We start from the raw sequence: 6,188 nt of genomic DNA on the forward strand, positions 1-6,188 counted from the left end.
AGCGAAAGAGAAGGTCCCCCAACAAGATGGATTGACACAATGCTGCAACAAGGGGCTTAAGTGTAGGAACACTTGTGAGGATAGTGCAGGACCGGGCAGAGTTGTGTTCTGCTGTGTATAGGGTCACTCTGGGTTGGACTCAATTCACGGGCACCTAAAAACAACAGCCTATTTAAAGGTGTTGCTGGCCCTACCTCAGGGAAGCTTCTCTAACATTGGATCAGGCCATAATGGGATTCAGGATGTTGCATTCTACCCTTAATCTTTTTAACAAATGATCAAGGATGTGACCTGAGTAGGAACTGTACATACCACCCTAATCCCCTTAATTGAATCACTTCTTTTGGATGGACACAAGTCAATGCATGACTGTAGTTGTATGTAGTTTTGTCTCTCCATTAGCCTAAAAGGTTCATGAGAAAAGGTCATATGTGTTATCTTCAATATCCAGCTTGGAGTCTGATGAATGTTTATTATTACTGGTTGAATGAATTCACTGATTTCTGTTATCGAGTTTATCATGCTCCCTCAATTTTTGCCCCTCCTATCTTACCTTGGTTCCATAATTACTAAAGCTTTCAGGGGAGGGTTCTCCTGGAAGAGGAGGAAAACAATCTTTGGGAGGTTTCAAAGGATGCTACTTGCCATAAAAACACCCAGTCATTTCTTTTCTTTTTTTTTTTTTTTTAAATATGGAACACTTCACCAATTTGCGTGTCATCCTTGCGCAGGGGCCATGCTAATCTTCTCTGTATCATTCCAATTTAAGTATATGTGCTGCCGAAGCGAGCACCACCTAGTCATTTCTTACAGCACGTCCTCAGACCTTTCCTATGGAGTCCAAGCACTGTGATCCCAAACACCACACGATGTTCTTATTTATTCTGTCCTGGTTCCCCAGTGACTCCCAGGGGATCAGAAAGTGACATCAGCCAGCTTCAAAAACTCAACTCACTGCCATTGAGTCCGTTCTGACTCATAGCAGCCCCCTAGAGGACAAGAGTTAAACTGCCCATAAGGGGGGGGGGGGTGTCTTAAAGCTGTGAATCTTTATGGGAGCAGAAAACTTCATCTCTCTCATGCAGGGACTGTGATTTCAAACTGTTAACCTGGAGGTTAGCAGCCCAACTTGTAACCCACTAGGCCACCAGGGATCTTTGGTGAAAGAGATAAGGTCTTCTTATTAAGTTTCTTTAACACAGGGTGGGAGTGGGTATATTGTTCTAGATCACAGCGCTTTCTACTCTGTCCTGTAGAAAACTCCTCAACTATGACCACTTACGTACCCAAGTAAAGGTGTTTTTTTTAGTATCCACAATGGGTGGATCCTAAATATACTAAAATAGCTGATTTTTAAAAAATCATTAACATCCTTTTCTATCAGAATGGACTGGCTCACAGTTAAATTTTAGGTGGATAGTTTCTGATGAGCACAAGCTGAAATGGCTTCTAAAGCTGGCATGATTCCACCGTCAGCAGTGACAAAATGCTGATGTCTTCTGTTACCTCCACAAAACCACAAACAAGGTTCCTCTCCCAGAAATTCATTAATCAAGAACTACTTGGATATCACTATCAAGGCCTTTGAAAACCAAGCCAACAAAAAGTAATAGCTAATGATAGTAGTCTATGTAGCACGATATATACTTCCTCGGGTACTTTTTAATAGCTTATTCTATCTTCTTTTCACAAAGAATTCAATGGTTTGAACACAGACCCATAGATCCGACTACTCAGAACCGGTCTCTATTTGACTTCTTCACAGGTGCCTCAGACTCATTATGTCCCAAACTCAATAATTCCCCCAGCTAAGTGAAGGTCAATACCGTTTCCCCGAAAATAAACCAGTGTCTTATATTAATTTTTGCTCTCAAAGATGCGCTAGGTCTTATTTTCAGGGGATGTCTTATTTTTCCATAAATAAGAATATGGTACGCATTTATTGTTGAGCAACAAAAAAGGAAATTTATTACCTGTATACAGTACGGTAGTAGTTGTCATCACAAACCAGCATAACCAGACAAAGTGTGAATCCTACAGTATCAAGAATTTCTTGTTACTTCCATTACTTCCATGAACAACAATCTGTGGTACATTTGCTCATTTAGTCAATGACAGTCATGTCATCATCTTCTGGAACATCATCGTAACAATCTAAACCCTTAGTTTTGGGGAGGTCTTATTTTCGGGGAGATGCCTTATATTTCAGCGAGAGGCAAAACTGTAGGTAGGTCTTATTTTCGGGGGATGTCTTACTTTCAGGAACACAGGATACTATTTACCCACTGGTGCCAGCAGGAGTCCTCAGGACCACTAATCACAGCTCTATTCCTTTACCATGTTGTGCTCCCAGATATTTAACAACTATTTTAAATTCTTATTCCCTAATATATTAACTCACCATCTTCTTGCAACATGGTATTTTAAACTCAACACGTCCAATAATGACCTCATTTATTTCCGCCTAAATCTTGCACCAGCCTCTGAGTGAATGGAGCCACATCCAGGCAGTCAAAGCTGGAAGCCTGTACGTCAACCTGGAGCTTTCAAATTTCACATGCATATTTGTTTCTTTTTCCCCAGCCCCACTGCTACTGCCTTGTTGGCTCCTTGTCCTCTCTTATCTCAGACATGTCAACAATCCTTTACATGGTCTTCAAACCTAAGCTCACACTGTTTTGCTGCAGAATGATCATTCTATCACATGTATTTGGTTATATCACTTCTCTTCCTTAAATCACTTCCACAAGGAGTATAAAATGATGGTGTTTAAAAACAAAACACAGAATGAAAGAAAGACTGTCCAAATTCAAATACCTTTTCTACTGGAATTCGCTGTGAACCTTGGATGCATTGTTTAACTTCACTATTTCTTCATCTCTAACTTAAAACTTACAACTGCACCAATTTATTTTTGGGAGAACAGTTCATAGGAACACAAAGACTAACTTTTTTCCCACGACAATAGCTGATTTTGGCATAGTTTCATAATGCAATCAGTACTCTGAATGTCTGTTTTGCTACTGAAGAGTCAAAGTAACACATGTAGGAAGATATATTTGATTGGATTTGTGCACACAAGTGATCACCCATAAATTAACCTACATGGTAAATTACCGTGTCGTTATTAAATAAATATAGCACACCAAACTCAAACAAACGCACTGCCATTGAGTCAATGCAGACTCAGAGTAACTCACCTGTAGGTTTCTGAGAATGTAACTCTTCAGTCGTGTGGGGGCTTCCCACCATGTATTTGCACTGTTTGGACTCCAAAAATTCGTTATCCTTTAGTTTCTGGCTGATAACTTGCTTCCTGAACTTTGATTTATTTCCCTCTGTAGCCACAAGTTTAGCTTGCTGCTCTTGGATTTGTTTGCTAATACAGTCAGAAAGAAGCCTTTCCCCTGAAGGACTGATCTTAGGGTCATCAGGTTCTACCTTGACAGAGTCAGAATAAGCTTCCAATCTAGCATCTGGCCCACAGACTTGGAACTTGCCCACCTCCACTACTGTGTGAGCCATTTCCTTGGTACAATAAATAGATGTAGGCTTCACTGGTGTTGAAGCAACTGTGTCAGTCCATCCTGTTAATTTCCTCTCCCTCTCCCTCACTATCCTTCTACTCTACCAAACATGTCCTTTTCCAGGGACTGATCTCTCCTGATAACGTGTGCAAAGTACATGACAAGTCTTACCCTCCTTATATCTAAGGAGCATCTTGAGTATACCTCTTTCAAAACAGATTTGTTTGCTATTCTGGCAGGCCATGCTACTTTCCATGTTCCTCACCAATACCGTTATTCAAATCCATTTATTCTTCTCTGGTCTTCCATCTTGATTGTCCAGCTTTTACATATACCTGAGGCAATTGAAAATGCCATGTCTCAGGTCTGGTTTCGTTTTTGTTTTTGTTTTTCAGAAGTTATTCAAGAAATACAAAGTAGAATAAAATATCTTAACTGTCAAAAGATTAATCCATGAGCCTAGAACTTGTTCTCAGAAAAGTATCCTTCAGAAGTGTAGAAAAAAAAAGGAAGAAGAAAAAAATCTCAAATAAAAATTGAGGAAACTATTCGCCACTTAACCTGCCTTGTGAGAAATGTTAAAAGGAGTTCATCAGAAAGAAGAAAATTATATAGGTCACTAATTAAGATCCATATTAAAAAAGGGAAAAGTGATTAAGGAAAAATAAATCAAGGTAAAATAAAATCTATTATTTTGCTTTTTTAGAGTCAAACAGAAATGGAGAGATTAGACACCTCATACCACGCTGGTGAGACTGTAAAACTATACAGCCGCTATGGAAAAGCATTATGGTACTTCCTCAAACAACCAGGAGTAGAAATGGCATGTGACCAACAATCTCTTTACTTGATATATACCCTAAGGAAGCAAGAGCCTTAGCAAGAACAGATAGATGCACACCCATGTGAGCCACCCTTATTCACAATAAGAAGAAGATATAATCTATCCGCCCATCTGTGGAAGAATGGATAAATAAACGTTGATACTTTACATCACTAAAAAACATGATGAAACTGTGAAACGCCTCAAGACATGGATGAATTTGGAAAGCATTATGCTGAGTGAGGCCGTAAATCACAAATGGACAAATATTGTATAAGACCATTGTTTATAAGGAAAAAATCAGAACAAAGGTGTTTTATAACAAAAGAAATAGACTTTGATGATTACCAGGTGTGGGAGGGGAAGGGAGGGAAGGGGAAACAATAGAATAGAGGAGAAACAGGTGTTGGTTATAATGAACTGGAAGATGGTACTTTACAAGCGGGAAAAGAGATTTTAAAAGGAGGTGAGGACCAGGCACGCTATAGGTAGGCTTGATAAGTTATTTGATTTTTCAACTACAAAAATGATCTGAAACGTAACCCCTCACCTAAATCACAGGAAAAGGTTTGAAAAAAAATCAACTAGGGATATGCAAACCTCTGCCCACATCAGAAAGTGACTTATTGAAGACGTCGTTGGATTAACCTTTAACATCGTATCCTTTGTTTTCCTTCTCCCTGGATGATAGGAATGAGAGCACGTCATCAGGACTGACGGAGGCTTACTAACCACCTGCAGTATGCAGGTGACACGAGTTTGCCTTGCTGATGAGCAGCCAGGGTCTCCGCCTTCTGTATGGATCACATGTCCCTGTAAAGGAGACCCCAATCTTCACAACTGGAACAATAGGTCACATCATGACACATGGAGAACAGGCTGAAATTGTCAAGACTTTTGTCTTGCTTGGATCCACAATCAATGCTCGTGGAAGCAGTAGTCAAGAGATCAAATGATGTGTTGCAATGGTTAAATCTGCTGCATGAGACCTCTGTAGAGGATTGAAAAGCAAAGCCGTTACTTTGAGGACCAAGGCACCTGAGCCAATCCATGGTATTTTCAGTTGTCTCATATGTATGTGAAAGTTGCCTCATAGGCATGTGAAAGTTGAACATTGAATAAGGAAGAAAGGAGAAAAAGGGATGCCTTTGAATTGTGGTGCTGGTGAAAAGTATTGAAACTACCATGAGCAGGTAAAAAGTCAAACTGATCTCTCCTGGAAGAAGCAAGATCAGAATTCTCCTTAGAGATCAGGATGGCAAGACTTGGTCTTACAGACTGTGGACACATTGGCAGGAGAACCTAGTCCCTGGAGAGGGACATCATGCTTGATAAAGTGGAGGGCAGGGAAAACAGAGAAAGACCCTCCAGGAGATGGATTGACACAGCGGCTGCAACAACAGGTTCAAACCTAGGACCGATGGTGCAGATGGCCCAGGAGTTGTCAGTGTTTGGTTTTGTTGTGCACAGGGTCTCTATGGGTAGGGACCGACTCAGAGGCTCCTACAACATTTGTTTTCCCTTTTTACTGATTCTTATTCTCCCCTATTTTTATTACCTCCTGCTTTCTTTTATATTGAAAAATATATAATCCATGTCATTGCACATGTATCGAAATGGTTAAATGAAAACCTAATCTGCTGTAATAAATTTTCACTGCATCTGTAGACAACTGGACGTCCCTTGCAGAGGGGTAGTGGGGAGGAGATGAGTCACTCTGGGTTCAGTGTAGCAATAATGAAACTCACAACCTTCCTCTAGTTCTTAAACGCTTCCTCCCGCCAACTATCATGATCCCAATTCTACCTTGCAGACCTGGTTAGACCAGATGATGCACA

At 40.3% G+C, this 6,188-nt stretch overlaps 1 non-coding gene across 1 annotated transcript; it reads right to left on the reverse strand.

The window, feature by feature from the left end:
* Positions 1–686: 686 nt before the first annotated feature.
* Positions 687–793, reverse strand: LOC115869369. Its single transcript, XR_004046146.1, has one exon. It is a non-coding gene; the product is annotated as a U6 spliceosomal RNA (small nuclear RNA).
* Positions 794–6,188: the final 5,395 nt, after the last annotated feature.

The sequence above is a fragment of the Echinops telfairi genome, unplaced genomic scaffold, assembly GCF_000313985.2.
Source record: "Echinops telfairi isolate 266 unplaced genomic scaffold, ASM31398v2 ScPeMD7_24;HRSCAF=84, whole genome shotgun sequence".
NCBI classification, from domain to species: domain Eukaryota; kingdom Metazoa; phylum Chordata; class Mammalia; order Afrosoricida; family Tenrecidae; genus Echinops; species Echinops telfairi.